We start from the raw sequence: 24,849 nt of genomic DNA on the forward strand, positions 1-24,849 counted from the left end.
CTAACATTTGGCCTCTCTGGGCATCCAATTTTCATTTCATACAATATAGTTGGCATACTTGTGATTCTAAAGATCCACAGCTTCATAGCAAACGATGTCACAGCATCCCCACCGCCTGCTGATATAAGAATGTCCACTTCTTTAAAGTATCCTCTATCATGGTCTATGAAGCTGTCCAAATATTTGCCACATGCCACTTGTTCAATGTCCCGCCCTGACAGATTAATACTGTGCTAATTGTAATTTGAAGCTTGAGCCTGCTTGATGGTAATGGCCAAGGACTTGGTTTTATCCAGATTAATAATGAGACCAGTGTGCGCTGCTTCTTGCCCGAATAGATCAACCATCAGCTGCAGCAACTGACCAAACAAAAGGTGATTACACAGCCTTCCCAAACTTCTGTGGTGGTAGGAAACCATGGCTTGTGTCTGCCATTGACTCAACACAGCTCTCTATTTTATTGCAGTTTTTCTGTCACTGACATTAACTTTCCTGCTAGCTGCTTTATATAACTGTATAAATAACAGCCATGAAAAAACCCTTTCACTTATATTACAAGTGAGGTACAAAGATGTTAATTTACTGGGGCAGTGGAAAAAAGAAAAAATTGAAGTTAGGCCACAAATACTTTGGAATGACTGAACAAGTGAAAACTGCAGCAAAATTTGGTGGGTCAGGAAATTAGTTTAAATTCCAATAGTATTGCCTTGCAAGAATATTTAATACACTATAAATTAAGGAAATGAATGTACTAATACACAAGCTTTTTCCTTTCAGTAGTATGGATATTAATTTGACAAACTAATTAAGCTTTAACGATGAAAGTCACCTGTTGGTGACTTGAGTAACCATGAACACAAATGATTGCGCCAAAGGTGATTTTTTTACATTTTAGATGTATTTGCCTCACCTCTTTTCCTCTTCTTCTACCTTTAAAACTAAACTGTGTGCTTTAAGGCAGAGACATATCTTGTTGAAAGAAATGAACTTAATTTTGTTTTCACAATGGGTTTGATTATATTTCTCTTTTAACCAAACAAGCTGTCTTATCAAGTTCACGAATTGCAGACTGCTCACATCTTTGACCTGGTCCACACTTAAGTTTTGCTGGCATAGCTATGAAAGTTAGGTGTGTGACAAAAATCACACTTCTAACAACAGTTATCCCAGCACAAGTCCTAGTATAGTCCAGTGATACTGGCAAAAACGTCCTTTTGCTGGCATAGCTTATTTTGTAGGAGAACTGAGTTACACTGACAAAATATATCTTTGGCTGGTAGAAGCTCTGTCAGAAGAGTTTGCTGGTATAGCTATACTACCAAACCCTTTCTAATGCAGACAAGACCTTTATCTGTTCTCTTCCTCTTGGTGCAGCTTCTGAAAGGCCTCAGAAGACCACAAAAGTCACCATGGCTCACCACCCTCTTCACAGGGCACAGGAGGTGTGAGCTAAGTCCCTCTCTATCTGTCCACTCCAAAGGGAATACTCGTGGTCACTTGGTAACTACAGAATCAGTGGACCCCAACTCCAGCTATCTACTCTTCCACCCTGGACAGCCTATAAAAACTCAATATATAAAAAAAAAAAATCTGATCTGTTATCTTACATTTGCCACTAACAGTACCTCTGAGGGACTGTCTTCTCCAATGTTCTATACAGTGCCAAGCATGATGTCAGCTTTCTATAAACGAATAATCTTGATACTTGGAAATCCCTGTTAACTAGAGGCTATGAATAGAACAAAAGCAACTTTCATGAAGATATACCAACATTTTACTTACAGCTGTAACCTGTTACAGTACCATGTGGATAAAATACATACATTTCAATTTTCTTTACTCACAGAAAATCATTACAATGATAAAATCTGTACCTAGTGTATAAAAAAAGTCACAAAAGGCTTCAGTGACAAAATGGAAACCCATCTTTACATAAACTTTTTCCAATAAAGTAATCTATTAACAATCTAGTACCCTCGGCAATACCCAGTTTGTAAATGTGTCTCCTATGCCATGCTGGTATGGTAGCGTAGCTGTGCTCTTTTGTTCAACGGCTTCCCCAGTGCAAAATTACCTTCATCTGTATTACTAACAGTCCCATCTAGTCCTCAGATATTTTTAAGTATATTTCTCGGGGGAAAAGAGAACAGACCTATTTTATCTTTCTTTGTTTCTAGCTCTCCCATCTACTGGACTTCAAAAGTGGCTATTTTGAAAAATCGTGTTTATTTAGTTCATCTCTTCTGCCATGATTCATGGACATGTCCTGCCTATTGTCTAACAAGTTTGAAAAAGAATCTTGCCAGGCACAACTAGGCTAACAAGATTTATTTACACAGAATGCCTACTTTCAGAATGAGCCATTTTCTTCAGAGAGAGAGAGAGGCACAGTACATGAAACACTACAAACATCCTTGAACCAAACCATCATGGTTGGGTAGGTGCCTTTTTGAGTCTGTGAGCACCGAGTGTGGCCCTATAACTAATCAACCTTATTCCCAGAGCTGTGCTGACAGCACCAAGAGTGAATCCAAAAGAATCTTAAGTTTCTTAATTTTGTGCTGCTTTTAGTTGCTTTATAAAATATTAAGATGGCTAGAAATATGAGATTTACATTTCTCTACTTTTTCTTTTCCCTTGAGCCAACCATCTTTGTAATAATAAATAAATAAATAAATAAATAATAAAATAATAATACATCTCTTATACAGCACTGTACACTTATTTAAACTGGCAACACACAAATACAAGGGGGGAAAAAGAATAATGTAGACATTAACACTGCTGTACAGGCCCTCTGAAAATGAATAGTACTATGAACCATATGGGTCAATGAGAGAGATTAACACATGAGGATTATTGGAGATTCATAAAGGGTTGACTACATAAAATTAAAATGCTCACATCACTGCGTTTTATATTAGGAGCTTAGCTGCAGTAGCCAATTTGGACAATCGAAACTTTGCACCAATTGCAATATAGTAAAAAGCACTTTCACAACAAAATTGGACAGATGATATATATATTTTTTTTACTAAAAAAAATATATATTGATATATATATCAATGTTCCAAAAGTTCTCTTTATTGTTCTTCCTTTTGCCATAATAAAACAAGAAATGCAAATTTGGATGCAAGCAAAGATTCTATTGAATAAGTAAATAGGATACATTAATTACATACCAATCAATCATTTAAATTCACCGACTTTCAACAAAAAGAATAAAAAAAGCTTGAAATACAGATGATGTTTTCACACAAAACAGCTTTGTGAAATGGACGGAGAAGCCACAGCAACATGAATGTGACAAAAGGGAACCTAATATTGTTGATAGCACATCTTCCAACTTTAATACATATAAAATTGTATTTCATCTCTACTTCTCCCATGTAAAAAATTCAGGCAAAATTCCTACACATAAATAGGCAATTTTTGGTTCAACTACAGCTTCACATATAGTGTATGAACACAATACAGAGCACTCCCAAGCCCTGAATCTCCTCAAGCAGGGTACAAGTAATTCCCATGGCTACAACAGAAATTACTTGTTGCTTGTGTGAGGAAAACTCAATTCCAGGGTTCTGTTCCCAGCTTGATCAGTGACTCATTGTACAGTTTGACTAAATCACTATCTTTGCACTTCATTCTCTCCATCTGTAAAATGCTTATAATAATAATTACTGTAAAGGAGTGTTTTAAGGAGCGAGAGAGAGGCGTGAAAAATAAAGTTCAGATCTGGCTCCAAATCCAAGCTTCTCCAAAATTCAGCAATGATCAATTCTTTTTGGTTTCACTCCATTCCTGATTGTGAGGCCAATATTTTTAAAGCATTTTTTAATTTACTGAGAAAAGGCAAAATAAGTAAAAATATTAACAGTACTAGGTAATGAATACTGTTCCGATGTCCGTTTCAGAGTCCATATACTTTCAGAGTCCAGTCTCCTTGTCATGTAGTACACAGCAGTGAAGTCTTTACTGCAACGCCCAGTCTGTGAGACGCCTTGAAGGTCCTTCACAGGAGTTCTCTGCAAAATGCCCACGGAAGCACTGACATGTAGCAGGAATGGCAGTGTGATTGTAGGAAGTACATAGTTTTTTTAAAATGGAATATTACACACCAGAGTAATATACCAATCACTTTGGTGTTCAAACGTATTATGGAATAGTTTTGCAATATTGTAATTGAAACTTTCTTTTATTCTCTGGGAGTGAAGTTCATCCCAGTGCAGAGGGCCAGCACTAAGTGGTGCTTAGACCTCGTGCTAGCTGCGCGCACATGGGTGAATTTCATCCTGAATGAGACAGCCATAGAGAGAATTCTGAGGAAAAGGACGGAGGGAAAGAAGAGAGGGGGAAATATTACTTGAAGCAGAAAACATTCTTACCACTTTTTATATATCAAACACTATTTGCCTGGCAGGTACCTAGATTTATTCTTTTGAATCAAGAAGCCCAAGCAATAGGAATAAAAGTCTGCTGTACTCTTGGGAACAACAATTAATGGGCAAGTACATTAAACAGTAGCAGGTTATTGTCCTCCCCATGAGTTTCCCAGTAATTAAAGAAACATTTTTGTATAAACATACCCTAAAAAGATTTGAAAAACTAATTGTTAAAACAGAAAGGCAAAAAATGGTATATGCTCTTACTACAGACACATGGCCCCAGAACCTCTGCTCATATAAAATGGTGAGTTTTAAACCTGTGTCCCTCTACAATAAAAATAGAAACCAACAAGAAATCCAGAACTTTTCATTCTTTTATCTTACGTAAGTTTACCTTACACAAATGTTTACAATATATGCAAATACAAGAAAGTACACAAATGCTTACAATTACATAGATAATGTAAATCTATGTCCTGAGGTTTAAAAAAGAATAGTCCATATTTTTCCCATCAGCAGTATTAATTGTAGTTTGTTATACGACTGGAAGCCATGAGTTAGATGTTCAAACTGATTAACATTCTTTGGAATAAGGCAGCATTTTGTGTGGTGTAATAGATTGAGTCACTAGAGCAGGAAATAAATAAATAAATGATTTAAAAATGAATCTGGCTTTATGCCAATTACTAAACAAAAATAATGGGGTATTTTTTAAAAACAGAAATAGGTGAACAATCACATCTTAGTTATCAAATATCCCAGAGGTAATCTAACATGCTGCTCAAAAACATTTATTTTATTATTAAAGGCACCCCCCACAAAAGAATAAAAGAGAATACGGATTGATTAACTACAAAGTACTGACTGACGAGTGAGCCAAAATACCAACTAATGGGTTAGCTAAAAGCTTCTTTCTAAATGAACTCATGTGGCATTTAAGTCTATTCTGAGCTACAACTGATTAGTGCTAGTAGGAAAAACCATGTAGAAAACTGAATGGACGGAGGGATCATAGCCGAGCGTGGCGAGGGGGAGGGGGAATCAAAGCAAGAAGGTATGGAGGCAAGGCTTAATGCATGGGAAAGAGTGTAGTCTTCATAAACTAAGAAATAGTGAGTATTTAATTTGATGGTTCTTAGAAAAAACTTCTAAGGTAGTGTCTCTTTCAGGAAGCATGCCAGGATACAAAAAATAATTCTTATGTGGAGGACATGGGGGAAGGAAGGGAAGAATACCATGATACATGAAAGAATCAAGAATAGTAGTCACATTACCCTTTGTGCTGAAATCCTTTTTTATTTTGCCCAAAAAGAGACATGTTAAGACTTTTTTGGCTGCCTATAGACTGTAGCACCCCCATTAGATTCATGCAGCTAGAATCTTGTGCCTGTATAGAGCCCCATTTACCTGGGAACCCCCGTCTTCCAGAAGTTTCATACATACATTTTCAGTTTAGGTGGCTTATGAAATATTAGGCACTGATCCTGCAAAACTAGTGTGTGTGGACAGACCCCTGCAACTGCACACCTTCCAAGTGTCATACAACTTGAGTGACATTCCACATCTGGCAGGTGTGACTGTACGCCTGCATCTCTAGTAAATTACGATGCTTTTTTTGGGGTGGGGAGGAGAAGAAGAGATCATGAGGGAGGAGAACCTCCCCCCAAAATATCCTTTAGCCTAGGACAGTGTGCAGTGTGGGTTCTGGCCACACTACTTCTACTGAATGCTATTAACAACATGCATTTCATCTGGCTTATTCCTGACTAAGGCCTGATGTCCCTACCTCAGGAGGCAAACAACTATGAATCAGAGTAGTAGAAGACCCCACCTGTATATGGTCCAAAAAGTTCATAATTTTATTTAATAAACTTATACTTCAAGACAACAAACCTCACTTTTGAATGTAATATTAGCACCTATAAGGCCTAATGTCTCAGAGCATTGGTAAAGATTAAAAGTTGTTTCCATCTAAAGGATGTTTGGTGAACTCTCCATAAGATGAGTTTGTTGAGTCTAGTTTAGCTCCCGTATCAGAAATTCAATATCACACTTTGCACTAACAGGCAGACTCAGCAGAGACACCAAACATTGATTGGGCCATCGAAACTGAACTAGCCCTGCTATCCCCCAGAGGAAGTTTCCCCCCTCACTCTCAGATCAAGGTTGAAGAATGCTGGCTGGGGACTGTGTGTGAAGCTTGCCTTATTTATGCCTTATAGGTAAACAGAGGACTTCATTCACCAGGGCTGTTAAAAACACCTTTCATTAGCAATAAATCCAGAGGTTTTTTTAAAGCTGAAATGTACTGTTCTATGCAAATTAGCTCATTAAATAATTTGCACAAAATGTCACATGGAACAACACACAGCTTGACAGCTATACACCTGTGCTACAACTTGCAGGATCATCACTTTAGACTTTTGAATTATCCATAGTCATCTCAGCACTCTCGTTGGGACCGTGACAAAACCCAGTCTTGAATGATGGAGCATCTTCTTAGTTTTACAGAGAGTATAATATTAAAGTATGGTTAGAAAGTCAGAGAAAATAATCCCATTTTACTTTCTATATCTGCTTCCTTTTTTCTCAAATCATTTCTGCTTAACTGGCTAAAAAAACCGAGAGAGAGAACGTGGGTGAAGTAATATCTTTTATTGGACCAACTTCTGAGACAAGCTTTCAAGCCACACAAAGAAAAGCTGTGTCTGGTTCAAAAACTTGTGTCTCTCACCCAGCTTGTCTTTCTAATATCCTGGGACCAACACGGCTACAACCACACTGCATACATATTAAAAAAGACACTGGTATTAGAACTAATTATAGCTACAGAGCAAATTGTATTGTATGTTTCCCCATACACCATCAAAATTGCAAACTATGCTCTGTTTCCAAAATTTTTCTTGCTGAATGGGTACAGCTTGGTTTTCAGATACCAGGCTAAGCATGCAGTGTTAGCAGCTAAATTTTTTGACTTGTAACAGTAAAATGTAATTCATGGAAGGAAAATGTATGTGAAATACAAGGATGTTAATTTTAGAATTACTCAGTCAAACCAACCCTTGGTAAAGCTTAATGATGTTTGTAAATCTCACAAAGAAGAACATCTCATGTTCATCTTTTCTTTTCTAGGGAACCTCTGGATTCTTTCAAGGATATTTAGCATCCCATCATCACCCATAGTAGTTTTTGCTTAGTATACTAGACAAAAACAGCTGACCTAGGCCAGGTCTACACTTACCTGAAAATTTGGCGGCAATTGACAGGACTTACACAGAGTAGCTTGCGTAACTCCTGTCCACTTCTTAACTTCCGTTGTGCGCAATGTCTTTGCTGTGTTGTGCCGATGGGAAATCGGTTCTTGTTGACCCAGTGCTACGCTACTGGAGAGGGTGGTTTTAGTGCATCAACTTCTGGATCGATTGAGCAGATCTTCACTGACCACTCAATCGACCAGCAAGATGGATCTGACGGCAGCAAATTTGCCGCTGTCAGTGTGTACATAGCCCTAGACTTCCACTAGAGTCGGTTTATGCAACTCCTAACTTGGAAGGTATCCCTTTTGGGATAGCAAGAGCACATCCAATGCTCATCTCCTTAAGGATCAAGCAATTAAGACAATGAATCATTGTTTTTCAAACTTAACAGTTTCCTCTGAGAGCATACATTAGTCTTAACTTTCTTGGTATATATGGAGTTTGGTGGGAGAGAAAAAAAAACAGCACATTTTGGCTGATTAGAGAAGCATTCTACAAATAAATTTTGATTCAACTTCATTTTAATGATGTGTTTGGAGTGGTGTTGTAACCATGTTGGTGCCAGGACATTAGATAGACAAAGTGGATGAGGAATATCTTTTATTGGACTAACTTCTGTTGGTGAAAGAGATGAGCTTTTGAGTTACAGAGCTCTTCTTCAGGTCTGAGAAGAACTCAGCGTGTCACAGCTAAATACAAGATGGAACAGATTGTTAAACATAAGTAGTTCATACATATTCTAAGGGACCATTCAAGGTGCAGTGGCCTGTTAACACCTCTATAGTCATAGGACAAAAAAAGGGTAGTTAGTGGGTTACAGATTTTTGTAATAAGCCATAAACCCAGTATCTTTATTAAGATCATGATTTTTACTGTCTAACAAAGTTATAAATTTACGCTCCCAGACCTAACGTTTGAAAGTGTTGTGTAGGTTTCCTTTGAGATTGAGGATTCAGAGGTCGGATATTGAGTGATTGTTTTGTGAGAAGTGTTGGCACACATGCAATATGGTGTTTTTGTCTTTTATCATTTTTTACGTGAGTTCATTCAAGAGCGTAGTGATTGCCTGCTTTCACCCACATAGCTGTTATTGGGGCACTTAGTGCACTGGATGAGGTACATCACATTAGTAACATTCACATTGTAATAGGTATGTATACGATCCATGAATCTTGAAAGGTGTGTTGTGGGGGGTATTCATCAATGAAGCAGTGGAGATATGTCTGCAGGTTTTGCCTCGTGTTCTAGCAGGATCTGTTGCTGCTTTGAGTTGGTGTGTTTTGGGTCTGTGGGGAGCTCACTTCTGAAGATGAGCTTGTAAACATTGAGGGGTTGTTTGAAGGTCAGAAGACGGAGCTCAGGTAAGATTTTTTTTAGGATGGGGTTCCCAGCAAGTATGGGTTATAGTTGTTTGATGATACCCCATATGGGTTCTAATGTGGGGTGGCAGGTGACAACTAGGGAGGCCAGAGGTTTATTTTTGTCTGTATTGAAGTGGGTTCTCTCAGGTTATTTGGTGGCCCATTCCAGGAGGTGATCTACTGCTCTGACTGAGTGTCCTTGTTTAGTGAAGGCAGTTTTAAGTGTGAAGGGATGAATCCAGAATTTTTTCTTCAGACCATATTCTGTGGCATCTGAGGGCCTGGCTGCAGAGAACAGATTTCTTGATGTGTTTGGGAGTATTACTGGATCTGTGAAAGTAAGTCTGGGGAGCTGTGTATTTCTTGTGTATAGTTGTCTGTAAGGTTCCCTTCCTCATTCAAGTGCCTTCATTCTCCTGTGAGGCTGACAAATGCTAAATCACATCAGTATAAAATGCTTTCATTACTCTAATTTAAAAGAAAAAAATAAAAATGAAATGATGCTCTAAGTTAACAGCAACACCAGTGCATTTCTGTAGGTTTCCACTTAGATTGTAAGTTATTTGGAAGAGGTATTGTCCTTTTTGCTTTGTACAACACCAAGCATGCTGTTAGTATTTAAATAATAATTTTCATTTTTGGAAGATTAGGAATTTGAAAATATGAACCTTGACACAATCCTCCTCCTCCTCCTGATTCTAAATTCCAAGTTTAAGTTCCCTACAAAAAGACAATGACACCACAATGCTGTGCTATATAAGATAACATTTTTCTTCTGGTTAATAGGTTCATTGACTTCCAAACACTGAAACTATAAAACAACCTTCGCTGTTTTAGCCATCTCATAAACAAGAATTAAATTTAATACTAAATAAAACTAAAAGACATCCATATAACATTTATTTACACAATACCCACATTAAAATATATCACACGCTTGAGACAGATGCGTCACCGTCTATGCTATGAAGGAGAAAGTTAATCTCTGTTCTGTATCAATAATTATGAACAATCCCAAAACACAAAATTTAATTACCCAGCTAATCGTCCCCTACAAAATGCAACCTCCTTATCTGAGATTAAAGCTATCTTTTTGTGTTGTCCTATTTAAGTCTTTTTAAGGATCTCATGACCATTCTTATAAACATACATAGCAGAAGTGTATCACTAACTATCTCCAAACAGACTAGATCAGTTAGTGATTTCCAATAATGATGCACTTAGGCCCCAATCTGCAAACACTTAAGCATATACATAATTTTAACCATGTGATAAATCCCACTGTATTCAAGAAAGGGACAGAGCTGTTGACAGACTGCAAGTGAGTAGTATTTGCAGGATTAAGGCCTCAGGTATGATTCAGAAAAATAAGAAACAATATGTGCACATATTGTTTAATTACTCTGATACCTACAGAAATGCAAGTCATTGCTCAGATTCCTTTGGGGGTAGAGGAAGAAGGAGGGGGAACAACAACATATGAGCACCTAAATAGAGCTCCCATAAATCTTTTAGGATAAATTTTGTTCTCAGTTACATCCATGCAATCCTATTGAAATAAGTGTGTTTTCCCAGATCTAAATGAGGCCTTCAATCAAGCATAATACAAATCATATTGTTTTACCAGATCATGGTGTACTCTGGATTACAAAATGGAAGCACGTCCTTTTTGTCTTACTTCACACTTTTTTTTACAAAGTAAAATGGTATTTTAAAAATTCATTTGTGGTGTGTTTAGTGCTTTAAGATTATTTTTTTTATAGAGAGTACAGCTACAGCATAGTCAGTAGCAGTGCAAGTTTTCCCAAGACTGCTCTGTTGTTGTCCCATGTGGATGGGCCATTTCTGGGTTGATAGGTCTATTTCAATCCTTGTACTTAACCGTCTATTTAATGCTTGGCCTCTCTGATGAAACTGCCCATGTCAGTTGTGCTGGTGATTTTCAAAGGCATAACTGTTCTCTAGGATCTGTAGAGCCCTGCAAATCCACAGATATCTCCTTTATATCCAGGGACCATTGTTTGCAGCTCGCGGATTGGATGCCGATCTCAAAAGGTGGGGAAGCAGCTAAGGATATGATTAGGTCAGCTGTTCGGGGGCCCCCAGGGCAGGGTGACAATCAGCTGTTCGGGGGGCCCCGGATGGGGAGGGGACTGGCCGCTAAACTGCTGATTGGCGGCCCCAGGGCTGCTACTGCAGGTGCGGATAAACACGAAAGAGTGTGTGGATCACGGATACAAGTTTATTCTGGCGGATGCAGATCAGATGTGGATCCACATTTTTGTATCTGCGCAGAGCTCTAAGGATCAGGACCACAAACACCAAGACATTCCAACAGGCCAGTAACAGCTGTAGCCTACTTTATATTGTTAGAAAGTTTTGGAAGGCTTAATGCAGAATTCAATAGCCAACATTTCTAAAAGTAAAAAGTGGATTTTTTTTTAAAAACAGCAGTGCAAACAAAAACAAGAAATAGCAACCACTAGTTAATTATTATAAGAACTTTGATGTTTAATATTTAAACAAAATGTACTATGTTTACTTGAACAAGTTCTTCTGAATGTTGAAATCATTATTAAAACAGGAGAAAACTGGTCTGCAGTCTTTGACAGTGGGCTCCCATAGTGCTGGTATTTCCAACACTATTTATCAGCAAGAAGACTGTTGCCAGTAGGAGACTCAGGAAATTTAAATTTCAGTTTAAAATAGTTATTTTCAAATACATTTTGCAGTTTATTCTTAGTGAGACATGCTCTCTCACAATGTGACCTTTCAAACTGCTGTGTTGCATTCATTTTGGACAGTTTCCTATCAAATATTACAGATAACTATGTTAGCTCCAGGAAATAAAATAGATGGCTAAAGTAGGTTTGTATTTTCAGACATCCCTCACTTTTTTTTTTATTTAAAGTTAGGAAAAGGCAAACAATAAATGTAAAGCCACCCATTGTGTTCTGCAAAGACCAAAAGCTGACACAGTCCATTTTCCTGCTTCACCCAATATGTCCAATAACCACTGCAGAAGCAGCTCACTGAGTCACTGAAGCAGGAAAAAGGAAGAGTCTTCTTGTTGCGCTGCATCAATCTCTCTGGGTTGGTGGGTGGCTGTTGCTGATACAATTTGATTCAAAGCCTACCGAAGCCAGTGGTAAGACTCCCATTGACTTAGATGGCCACGGGATCAGGCCCAAGAGAGCCCTCTCAAGTCCTGCTCATCTGAAAACAAGACTGGACTTGTAGGAATGTGTTTTGTGGTGTGTTTTGTTTCTCAAATGCATCAACTTGCAATGCCTATTAGTAACTTCAGAACAAGGTACCTAAACATATTTTAGAACACAGTTTTTGGATGTCTGCAGACTATCTAAACAAGAGATGAGGGTATTATCTGTTGTGCATATGAAGAGCTTTCATACCTGTTCTATCACAGAGATAAAGTAAACAGTTGGCAGTCTTAGTCATCATGAACAGCAACAATGCAAACGAAGATAGAAAACAAACATAAGCATTGCTGCTTCACAGTACAATCAAGATTATTTTTATGTATATGGAAGTTATCAGAATCTATTAATTATTATGGCTCCCACAGCAGAGTAAGTAACATTTTAAAAGCATGGGAAACTGCCCTCAGTGACATTTAATCAGAAACATATTGGCCAAAGATATGTACCAATAAAAGAACTGTTACAATTAGTGTAAAATTTTGTATGTCATATTACGGTCTTTTACAGAGGATATTAATTACCCCATGCAAATTGGCATCTTGAAAAACATGCTAATCATGCTCCTATTAAAGATGTAAAATAAGATGGATACTGTTTCAGATGCTTTGGAACAATCCAAAATTGGTGAATCGCTGGAATATGATTTTAGCTCACAATGCCAAAAACACCATCAGAATGGAATTCCTACATGTCCCAAAACTCTGTTTATTACACAATGTGAAAAATATGTTAAGATCCATACAATATTTCTTCATTCTCAATAGCAAAAAGAAAAACAAAGCTAACTGGAAACCCAAAACTTCACCAGACATCATGTACTGATTATGAGAATTAAAAAACAAAAACAAAACAAACTTATGTAAAGGAGGAGTTACAGAGTCCTGGAAAACTTGGCAGATTTTGCCTTCATTTGGAATTTCTTCCTTCGTTCAGTACAAACTGAATATAAATCTGGAACTGATCTTCATAATGGAATCAAAACTTTGAAAGAATAGCCATATCATGCCATTAGTTTATAAGCGTAACTCCTCACTGACTTAAATGGGGAATTTCTTTAAAAGTGATAGCACGATAAAGAGCGCAATCCTGCATCAGTACAGTCAATGGGAGTTTTATTAACTTTAATGAGCACTGAATGAGGTCCTTAACAGATACGGTTATATCTAATTATTTTCCACATTTCAATGTTCCTATGTAGTATAAATATTTAATGACACTACTGTCAGAATTTTTTATTTTTCTTTATTCTCCTTGCTGAATTTATCAGTGCTGTTGGCAGCAATATGTCAACTAACAAAAAGCAACTCTATTTGAAACTCCTATTGTCTGTTGCTTATGACCTTTCTGAAAAATGCCCGTTAAATTGAATGTGTGACATTTCAACCTAAGACCAAAAGTGATTTATTTTTAAGTTTGAGCAAAATCCATTCAGTTAATGTTCATTAAAATAATAATTTTTTCTGTTTTAAAATGCATTTATTTGGATTTAAATAACTAAAACCGGACACCTATCCAAGACTCTAGATACCTTAATACAACACTTAAAATACAATAAAATCCCAGCAGCTTTAAAATGATCAACTTCACGGAACTTCAGCCAGCCAACTACAACTACAACTGTTCAGTGTTAAGGAAAGTACATCTCAGTTCTCTTCCAAAGGCCAAATACATACAAGTCTTTTGCAGTGGGCCTGAACGGCCACCAACTTCTATTTCAGATTAGATATGGGGGGAAGAAAGCTCTGGAGCCATCACAGGAAATGTCCTGCTTGCCCCTGTCTTTTTTAATGAGAAGATTCCAGCTCAGGCACCTCTGGTGACTACAGCTGTGGCAGAAGGACATGGGGAGAAAAACAGGGTTACTTACCAGTAACTGTTGTTCTTTGAGATGTGTTGCTCATGTCCATTCCAATATAGGTGAGTGCACGCCACCGTGCACAGGTTCCTGGAACTTTTTTCCCCTTAGCAAGACCCCGTAGGGTCGGCTTAGGCGCCCCCTAGAGTACCGCGCTCATGCCGCAGTATGAGGCACCGCCGACCCTACGGGCCCTCAGTCCCTTCTTTCTGCTGACTCCGACAGTGGGGACAGAGGGTGGGTGTGGAATGGATATGAGCAACACATCTTGAAGAACAACATTTACTGGTAAGTAACCCTGTTTTCTACTTCAAGTGATTGCTCATAACCATTCCAATGTAGATGATTAAAAAGCCACACTTTGGAAGTGGGTAGGAGTTACCGGTGAGCTGCTCTCATCAGCATGGTTCTGCTGAATCCCGCATCCTCTCTCGCCTGCTGCACGATGGCCTAGTGGGACGTGAAGGTGTGCACCAACGACCAGGTGGCAGCTTTGCAGATGTCCTGCAGGGGCACCCTCTCCAGGAAGGCCACAGACGAGACCTGGGCTCTGGTTGAGTGCGCTGATACAGCCCCTGGAAGCGGTACGCTCGCCTGCTCGTAGCAGCACTTGATGCAGTCGGTGATCCATGCGGAGATGCACTGGGTGGAGACAGGTGAGCCTTTCATCCGGTTCGCCACTGCAATGAACAGCTGCATAGACTTCCGGAACGGCCGTGTCCTCTCGATGTAGTAGGCCAGGGCTCGTCTCACGTCTAGCGAGTGCAATCTCCGCTCCTCCTCCGACCCATGCAGTTTTGGAAAAAACATGGGGAGGAAGATATCTTGGTTATAGTGGAACTGGGAGACCACCTTAGGCAGGAAAGCTAGATGAGGTCTCAACCACACCTGGTCCTTACAAAACACGGTGTAGGGGGGCTCTGAGGTCAAAGCTCTTATCTTGGAAACCCTCCTAGCTGAGGTAATGGACACCAGGAATGCTACCTTCCAAGAGAGGACGAGCAGTGGACATGTAGCCATGGGTTCAAAGGGGGGCCCCGTTAATCTGGAGAGGACCAGGTTTAGATCCCAGGGAGGCACCGGCTCACGGACCTGCAGGTAAAGCCTCTCCACCCCCTTTGAGGAACCTGACTAACATGGGGTGGGAAAATAAGGATCTCCCCTCTAGCGGCTGGTGGAAAGCTGAGATAGCCGCCAGGTGGACTCTCAGGGAGGCTAGTGCCAAACCCTGGAGTTTCAGGTGGAGCAGACACTCCAGGATTGCCTGAATAGGCGAGCAGCTCAACGGGATGCCCCGGGACTCTGCCCAGCAGGTAAACCATTTCCACTTGGCCCGGTACACGACCTGTGTGGAAGGTTTTCTGCTGCCCAGCAGAATTTGTTGGACCTCCGCCAAGCAGGCTCTCCCCCTCAGTCAGCCACAGAGCTTCCAGGCCATCAGGTGGAAGGAGTCCAGGTCTGGATGGAGCAGGCGACCCTGGTCCTGGGAAAGCAGGTTGTAATGCCTCGAGAGCTCCATGGGTGGGGCGATGGAAAGGTCCAGCAGCATATTGAACCAATGCTGTCTTGGCCAGGCTGGGGCAATGAGTATCATGTCCGCTCTGTCCCTCTTGATTTTCAAGAGAACCTTGGGCAAGAGCGGAACGGGGGGAAAACGCGTACATGAGGGTCCCCTTCCACTTGATGAGGAATGCATCAGAAATGGAGCCTGGCTCGCGACCCCGGAGCGAGAAGAACCTCAGGCACCTCCTGTTCCAGGACAACGTGAACAGGTCCAGTTGGGGAACACCCCCCTTGCGGAAGATAAAAGTCACCACCTCCAGGTCCAGTGTCCAGTAGTGGCGGGGTAGAAATGACCTGCTGAGGTGGTCCACCTCATCATTCCTGACCCCTGGAAGGTGAGAGACAGATAAATGAAAGTTGTGCCTCACCACAAAGTCCCACAGTCGAATGGCCTCCTGGCAGAGAGCCGAGGAGCGTGCTCCCCCTTGCCTGTCCATGTAAAACATGGCCACTGTATTGTCCGTCAGGAACTGAACCACCCTACCCCTCAGGAATCTGAGGAACACCTTGCAGGCCAACCAGACCGCTCTGAGCTCCCGTACATTGATACGGAGGCTCTTCTCCTCTTCCGACCACAGCCCCTGGGTGCTCAGGTCGGTACTGATGTGGGTACCGTGACAAAGTCCACCACCTGGTCCTGGGGCAACCCCTCTGCGAACCGCCTCACGGATTCCCAGAGGTTAAGATTGTTCCTCCCTAGGAGGGCGTGGTGGTTCATAATGCGGAGCTGCAAAGCCCCGGTGGAGTATACTTTATGCCCAAACAAGTCAAGTTCCTTGTTATCCTTGTTCTTCGGCGTGGTGCCTGGGCCACCTTGCCTGTCCCTCTGGTTGGCCGCATCAACCACCAGAGTCCACAGGGCTGGGTGTGTATACAAAAATTCAAACCCCTCTGACGGGACATAGTATTTTTTCTCAGCGCCCTTGGATGTGGGTGCAACTGAGGCAGGGGTTTGCCAGAGGGCCCTGGCCAGCTTAAGAACCCTCTCGTGTACAGGTAGGACCACCCTTGATGGTCCTGCTGATCAACAACCCTGAAGAGAGGATCCTCCTCCTCCAGAGCTGCTAGGTAACAAAGAGTCCTTGAGTTCTAGGTTTAGGTTAGAAGCCACCCTTTTCCGGAGCTCCTGGTGCACCCTGAAGTCTGGGAGGGGCGCCCTGCAGTCTCTGGCAGCCACCTCATCTGGGGAAGAAGAGGAGGATTGTTGAGGGGGCCCTGTGGATGGTCCCTCCTCAGGATCTGATTCCTCCTCCGAGGAATGGCCCTTAGCCTGTTGGCTTGGTTGGTGGGGGAGAGGGGGGTGGGCGCACCGGCTGCGCCATGGAAAATGGGATTGACACAGTCCCCTGTCCCACCTGTGCCCCTCATGGGCCCCAATAAGGCCACTGCCAGGGCCCTTGCAGCCACCCCGGTGCCGGCATCAGTACCGGCTGTGGAGCGTCATGAGGGAGGCGGGTGCCCTTGTCTTTGTGGGACCCGAAGCTGCTGGACCCGTGCCGACGATGCCTGCGGCTTTTACTGGTCTTAGTCCGGGACCGGCCTCTCGATGACCTCAACGAAGTAAAAGAATATCGGTGCTGCCGTGAGGTGCCGATGGGAGCTGGACGACGCCCTCCGTCTCGGCACCAAGGACTTCTGGTGCCACTTGCCCTTCGGGGACTGGGAACAGTGCCAACCATGGTGTCTCAGTGCTGAGCCTGACCCCAAAGACCGAGATCTGCAACGGGTCAAGGTGGCCAGTCTTTCGGTGCTGGGCTCCGTGCCGGAGATCGGGTCCGGTGCCGTGGTGGCAAAGGGCTCGGTGCTGGGGTGTGGGAGCTGCGCGCACTGCATGAGGTGGACTTGGAGCAGTGCCGCCTCAAGCATGATGCCTCCGGTGCCGGGGACTGACCTCAGCGCCGCGGGGAGGATGAGCTTGACAACTCCAAGTCGGAGCTGTGAGGGGAGTTGCCGTGCTCTACCCTCCATGGCTGTCTGGTGGGAGGCTTCTCCCCTGATGGGGGTCTTGACCATCCACCTGGGGCACCTAGTGCGGGTTTACCCCAGGACACCAGTCCTCGCACCGTCGGCCGAGGGGGAGGGGGAGGGGGACGGAGGTGTGGGCATGGCTATGGCCATTAAGGACTGTGCCGCGTGGAAAGCCTCCGGTGTTGACGGTCCTTGCAGGGGAGCTCCCCCACCCCCAGGGGTCGGGGGAAGCTCCCTGCGTGGAAATGCAGGTCCTGGAGCAGGCTCAACGGGCTGTGGCTGGTGCATCTCTTCGCTCGACCCCGGCCGCGCAGGCGGTGTGGGGGAGCATGGGCACTCCGCGCCCTGGCACCGTTTATTCTTGGGTACCAGAAATGGGCAGCACTGAGTCAACTCTGGTGCCGGTGGAGCGCTCTGCACCGAGGAGACACTCAGTGCCAAGGTGGAACACGGCGGTTCGGAGGCCGATTGGAGTGCTGCCTCCATCAGAACAGCCTTCAGCCGAATATCCCGCTCCTTCTGAGTCCTCGGCTTGAAGGCTTTACAAATCTTGCACTTGTCCCTCCTATGCTGCTCTCCCAGGCACTTGAGGCAGCGATCATGAGGGTCACTCACGAGAAGAGGCTTGCCGCAAGCAGCGCAAGACTTGAAATCAGGTGAGCTGGGCATGGCCTGGCCCTAAGCCCCTAAGGGCGTCTACTCTAATGCTAACTAACTTAATACTAAACTATTCAAACAACAATTAACAGTCAGTAAGGGGATTGCTACTTGCGAAAGGCAAGAGGCAAGACGTTCCAGCAACTGTCACGGGCGGAAAGAAGGAACTGAGGGCCCATAGGGTCGGTGGTGCCTCATATACTGCGGCATGAGCGAGGTACTCCAGGGGGCGCCTAAGCCAACCCTACGGGGTCTGCTAAGGGGACAAAAGTTCCAGGAACCAGTGCACGGTGGCGTGCACTCACCTATATTGGAATGGATATGAGCAATCACTCAAAGTAGAATGATTCTTTAGGCAGGCTGGTCCTAGGCCATTTAGGGCTTTACGGATCATAAAAAAAAAAAATCTTTAAACTCCACCTGGAGACCAATGGGCAGTCAAAGCAGATCCCAGAGCAGTGGTGCCATATGTTCCCAGCATGATGCCTCCCTCAATAAGCAAAGCACTTCATTCTACACTAGCTTTAATCTGAACAGTTTTAAGGTACAGCCTTAAGTGAAGGTTTCCACAGTAATGTTAAATTGCCCATGCTGCATATAAAGAAATATCATAAACATAAACACACATTTCCCAAAGAAAAATTAACATCCTCAGAGGTGGCTCTAATTTATAGACTGCCTGTGATAGAGCCCTATGGAGACATTTGGGAGCCCAGAATAGCCAGAGCACTCCTCCTGTCCTAGACCTGCCCTATACTGGATTGGCATAAATGAGCCATAAAGCAGTCCAGAAATGTGGCTCTTAAATTCTGACTTGGCTGATGAATAGAAAGTTTTGATTTACTTTAAAATTGGGATGAAAATCACAATCAAAGCCAATGGCTTTAATATACAGAGAATGTTTTATATGTTTTTTTAATTGTGGCAAAATATTTTGGTACACTGTATATATGTTTGTTATATATTCTACTTTCCACAAATGGGAGGTTCCATATGGTACAACATATTGTACTGAAACTGAGAAAAAAAACCCACAAAAACTAACTGAAATTATACATGAAATCCTATCTTAATGCACTGCAAAGGTTAGGAATTGCAATGCACAAAACTCAGCAATACTTAAGGCTAAATGACTTTGACAGCACTGTTATCTTGACTGCTTTGCATATATTTAGTATTTCTGATTGTTTATGGCCATGATCCTGTGGGCCATTTCGTGTGGGCAGACCTTCGGGCTCATATGGAGACCCATGACCTCGTGTTCTGCATTTTTGCAGGACACGGACACCAGTCGCCTAGGGGAACATGCACTGGGCTTCAAACCAGAAGACCATGAGCACCACCCCCAGCTCCTCCACAGTTAGTATTCCTGCCCACTTCTTCATACTCCTTTGGTGGGATTCTGGAGAATATGCAAGAGCTGCTTGGGACAGAGGGCACTGTTTCAGGGCCTGATCAAGTGCAGGGTCCCCACTACCAAGATCAGGCCCAGATTAAAGAGTTTTGGGGCCTGGAAGTAGACCCTCTACTAACTTTCCTTAAAGTGCCCCTGCCCTTATGTACTCCATCCCACACAGATCCTAGAATGCCCCTCTCTCCACCCCCACATACACCCCTAAATGCCCCTCCCACCCCACATATATGCAAATAACTCTCCATCAATCCTCACTTACTCTGACAATCCTCACGTATATCCCAGCAGCCTTGACATACATCTGGTTCACTGCAGTCCCCCAGCACTTCAGTCGTACTGGCCACTGTCCCCCAACATCTTCTACTCATCCCCAACTGTCCCTACTCACCCCACAGCCCACAAACAACTCACTGCCAGCCTCTTACACACTACCCCTGGACCTTCCTGGCTGCTCATTAGCTCTGCTCCTGTCCCAGGCTACGATGGCTCTTTCCAATCCCGGACACCTAGCTCCACTCGCTCCCATTGCCCACCCCTCACTCTCACAGGCCTATGCCACTCAGGTTTGGCCTGGCTGCTCCTCTCACATGATGGAGAGACAGTTGGGCCAAACCTGAGAGAGAGGCATTGCAACCTGGTGCATGGGGCTACTTCACCACTCGATCTGTTTTGTTTTCTGGTGGTCGGGGGCCCCCCCGGAGGTGGGGGCCCTGTGCAAGTGCATCAAGAACACACTGGTTAACCCAGGCCTGAGCAAAAGGTATGTCAGATTCAAGGTCTGCACTAGGGTGTTTGCCTAGAAGCTAAAGCCAAGAAGAATGTCCAGCCCCAGCAAGTGAGGGCATATGGGATTCTGCATTTGGATCTCCTCACAGCAGTCTGGTGAGTGTCCAACAGTGGGGAGCTCAAACATATATCTGTGACACTGCCATTTTAGGGGAAGCAATTACCATTCATCCATTTCATAGATGACTGAGAAGTTGTGCAAGATTACTTCAGGAAGAGTTGGGAACAAAACTGAGGTCTCTAATAGGACAGATAACTGTTTCTGCTATATTACCATTCAGAACGAACATGTCAAATTATATCCTTGGCTATTGTCTCTAACCACTAGAACACAAACTGCTCCCAGAATCAGGAACAGAATTTGGGAATCCTGATCCCTCAAATTTCAGTGCTCTCTCATATATAATTATGTGATATACTGGCAAAATGTGTTTTGTGTCTCCTCTGTGGGTTCGCCCCCATCCAGGATAATAACCAGGGTGGATTAAAAAAAAATATATATATAAATAAATAAAATTTTTTAATTGAATTTTATTATTGAAATCAGATAAATATTTTTATTAAATGAACCTATTTTAAATCAATTTTGAAATTGACTACCTATGTTGAGGCCTAAACTTATTATCATCTATTAAAATAATTTAAATTAAATACAAAAAATGTTAAGCAATACATATTTGCTGCCAAGTTTTAAAGGAAGTCAAACCACTGAACTGGTGGAAGTTACTCGCTAAGCACCTGGAACACAGTTTGTTGACATGCTAAACCAGCTTTTGACAGCAGTAGCCTCTTCTCCAAGTGCAGAGAGAATATTTTCTTCTTTTCAGTTTATTGGGCTATTTCAATTCAATGACTAGTTCATACAAAGTTAAGAAGTCAATTGAGAGCTGTGAAAGCAGGAAAGCTTGTTTTCCTCTTTCACTCTAGGAATAAGTAGGTGGGAGGATAAAATCTAACCTTTCTAAAATCTCAAAGGACATGTTGACCAGAAACAATCAGTTCAATTTGCTAACTACAGATAATACTTTCTTTTTTAATAAATTGGTCAGATCAGTAAGACATGTTTGATAAATATTTTTTGTATGTATCCAGAACATTTAGGGTAGTTTTATTTAATAAAACAATTAAAATGGTGTTTTATTTGAATATCCATCCAAATAGACCTGGATATAAATTGCAAGTAAAAAAATTAATCATCTAGTAAATAAGAAATAGTCACCATTTTCTAACATAAGATACGTAAAAATTAAGAATCTGAATAAATGTAAAGCAAGCTACATAACTGCTTAAACAAATATGTATAGATATAGCATAGTCTCCTGGTGAACAAAAGGAGGCACCCACTTTAGTGTAAAGTCTATTTTTTGTTGCAAATCAACATGCTTTAATGGACACTAACCAATGAGAATTAACCTTTCTTTAGGAAAATAACTAAAAAGTACGACTGAAAAAACACAATTAAAATCAATTATTTAAATCAATATTTCTTTTTTGCTGATTTAAATCATTTTGATTTAAAAATCAATCCATCCTGATAATAAACTTGTTTCATCAACTACTCCTACAGCTCAAGTGGAAAAGGTTTGTATTACTGAGAGCAAGGTCCTGAGTTTAATCCCTGCTGACTATCCATATGGGAGAAAATACTATGCAATTCAATCTTAATGCCTACATACACAGGGCTGAATTGAGGCTGACATATTTCATGAGCACTAATTCTACAAATTGTTTAGGGCGAAGTCTATGCAAATTATTTGCAAATATGAAAATTAGTGAATTAAATAATTGGCATGTAATGTCAACGCATGAAGCTGCAAAAAAAAAAAAAAAAGGCAGCTATGTCTTTATACAATCCAATGTTATTTACTGTCATTTTAGTAAATATATTAATGGCTGTATCAAAAAGTATTAATTATTATTCCAAATGTTCACTTATCGGGAGCTATTACACTGAAAAGAGCAGTATTTGGACACCAATTCCCTTTGCAAAATATCACATGATGTAGAATTAGCTAATATTCAACAACTCACAGTAAAGCAAAAAATAAGAAATTCAGTTGATTTATAAGAAAGAGGGAAGAGAGAAAATGGGGAAAGAAAATCCTACAGAATAAACACACCATCAGAATACTGAGTGATAAGAACACCGAGTAGAGTGATCTTCTAGAACACTGAGCATTACTGATGAGAGAAAATGAATTCTTGGAGCTTATAAGGCTTAGTGGCTAATATGGGAACCAGTTGCAACATTCTATTAAACAAGTTGTTATTTTCTTACTCAACTGAGAAACTGGATCTTTACTTTAGACAGACTATAGTCAAGTAAAAAAAGCTGCCAGTTTATCTCATTTTATAATATAAAATTCAGAGATAGCAATCAGTATTTTTAGCTAAAAATTTAGGGAAAAGTGTTAAAAATATCTAAGTTTTCAATAATAGATTTGATTTTGTACTACATAGCCAATATATTTAGCTCAGATGCTTACTGGGTGACATTTCCTGTGACTGTTCTGCATGCCTAAGATGCCATTTGTTTTATACACTCAACCCCTGCCCCACAGAATCCTAAAACAATTTTTTGCCTTCTAGCCTCCTTTCTTCTTTTAAAAATAAAGAACACAGCAACTGAAGTTTAGGCTGCACTTTTCATCCCAAAGGATCTCAAAATGTGTAAGCTATCCACAAAATAGCTATCTTCAATACACACTGCAAATATCTTATCTACAGTTCAGAATATACCATTGAGATCTGCATTTGTTTCACACATTTGCTCCATACACAGAACTTCAAATCCCCACAAAACAGAATTTTGCACAAAGCAAAAGTGCTTTACAAACACATAGAAAAATCATTTTACTTATCACAAGGATTAAATGCATAAGTCAACTCCACACAACAGGTTAAGATAGGAAATAAAGAAAAATACCTTAACTGATTGAAATTGCAGCTTAATTTTAGGTAGTCACAATGTAATTACTCAACTGGGAATCTGGACAGGATACAAAGGTTAAAGGTGTAACATCCTACCGCTTGTTTAAAGTATCTATGAATTAATTACCACATTTGGCCAAGACCTCAGTTTTATATCTTGTTTGTATTGATTTAGAATTGACTTGGAGAAAAAACATCACTTAACAGATCACCAATACTATCTTCTGCTGTAGTTGGATTTTCTTTAGAGGTCTCCCATTTAAGTAAACACCAGACCCACCTCTATGCAGCCAATGTAAACTGCCAACAGTGGAGAATTCTGAGATTCCAAAAAGTGGCTTAAATTCAATATAAAATTCTCTGCAAAATGGAATTATTCTCCATCCAGTTCTATTTTCCACCCAGTTCTGGGAGAGTCTGCTTGGCAAGTTGCCACAGAACCAGGGACCACGGAAGTCCTGAGAGGTCTGCCTGATTAGTTCCAACTCTGAGATAGTTCACTTTGTGGGATTTCCTGCAGCCTGAAAGCCCTGGGAGCCAAGGCTGTTCAGAAGCAAGAGCCTGGGAGCTGGGGTCAGCCCTGGGCTGCTGAGGAGCCTGAATTCACCAGAAGCCTAGCAGATGGGCTGAAGAGGAATCAAGTTGGTGAACTGGCAGAAAATTGATGGAAACCCACCAGGCTTCTAAAGGAATTCTGTCAAAACTCACACAGTCCTGCAGAATGTTTTGATTTTAATGAATAAACAAATTCTGAAGAAAAAATATTTCTTCTAAATTTTTCTTACTAGTTCTAGTTCTTGCCTTGTAAAATTAGGGACTTATTTTCCTTCTAGGAGAGCTAATCACAGTTTCAGGAATAGCAAACAAGGATATCTAGTAGTTTCTCCTGTGTGTTTTCAGACAGTGGAATTACATAAACTTTTGAGTAATATTCTGTCAACAAAGCAAATGCAAAAGTATACTGGGTTCCCGGCTTTGAACTGATTTTCTTAGTACACCTTGAACAATAATTTTAGCCAATATATTTATTTGTAAGGATAAGATTGTGTCACAGAGGTCATAGAAGTCACGGAATCCGTAACTTCCTGTAACCTCCACGACATTTTCTGCTTCAGCTGGGTAGGTCAGGGCATGAGCTGTCAGCTAGTGGGGACCAGGCAGCTCCCTGCCCCTGTGGGCAGGGGGCAAAGGAAACCCAGAGCTTAGAGTCACAGCGAAGAGTCAGGAACCCCCAGAGCTCCCTGCCACTGCAGAAAGACAAGGAGGGGCAGTCCCTGGAGCTCCCTGCCGCTGTGGGTGGCCAAGGCCCCCACCTGCCGCTGGTGGCGGGGGGGGGAGGGGGGGTCCTGGAGCTCTACCCCACCATGACAGGCAGCAAAGAGCCCTGGAGACTGCGGGCAGTCAAGGGTAGGGGTCCCTGAAGCACTCTGCGACTGAAGGCAGCTGGGGAC

The 24,849-nt window shown here is 41.8% G+C and overlaps 1 protein-coding gene across 7 annotated transcripts in view; it reads right to left on the reverse strand.

The window, feature by feature from the left end:
* Positions 1 to 24,849, reverse strand: part of SHLD2 (shieldin complex subunit 2) — a 68,677-nt gene that overhangs the window by 39,901 nt on the left and 3,927 nt on the right. For 5 of the 7 annotated variants that reach the window (XR_010920632.1, XM_067552495.1, XM_067552489.1 and 2 more), the window contains one exon: positions 23,394 to 23,456. The exons of the other annotated variants lie outside the window; for them this stretch is intronic. The gene's annotated coding sequence lies outside the window, so the exon portion shown is untranslated. The remainder of the gene's footprint in view (positions 1 to 23,393; positions 23,457 to 24,849) is intronic. 7 annotated transcript variants of the gene reach the window in all.

Source organism: Emydura macquarii, unplaced genomic scaffold, assembly GCF_026122565.2.
Source record: "Emydura macquarii macquarii isolate MOO-44397 ecotype Brisbane River unplaced genomic scaffold, CSIRO-AGI_Emac_v2 contig_1390, whole genome shotgun sequence".
Classification (NCBI taxonomy): domain Eukaryota; kingdom Metazoa; phylum Chordata; order Testudines; family Chelidae; genus Emydura; species Emydura macquarii.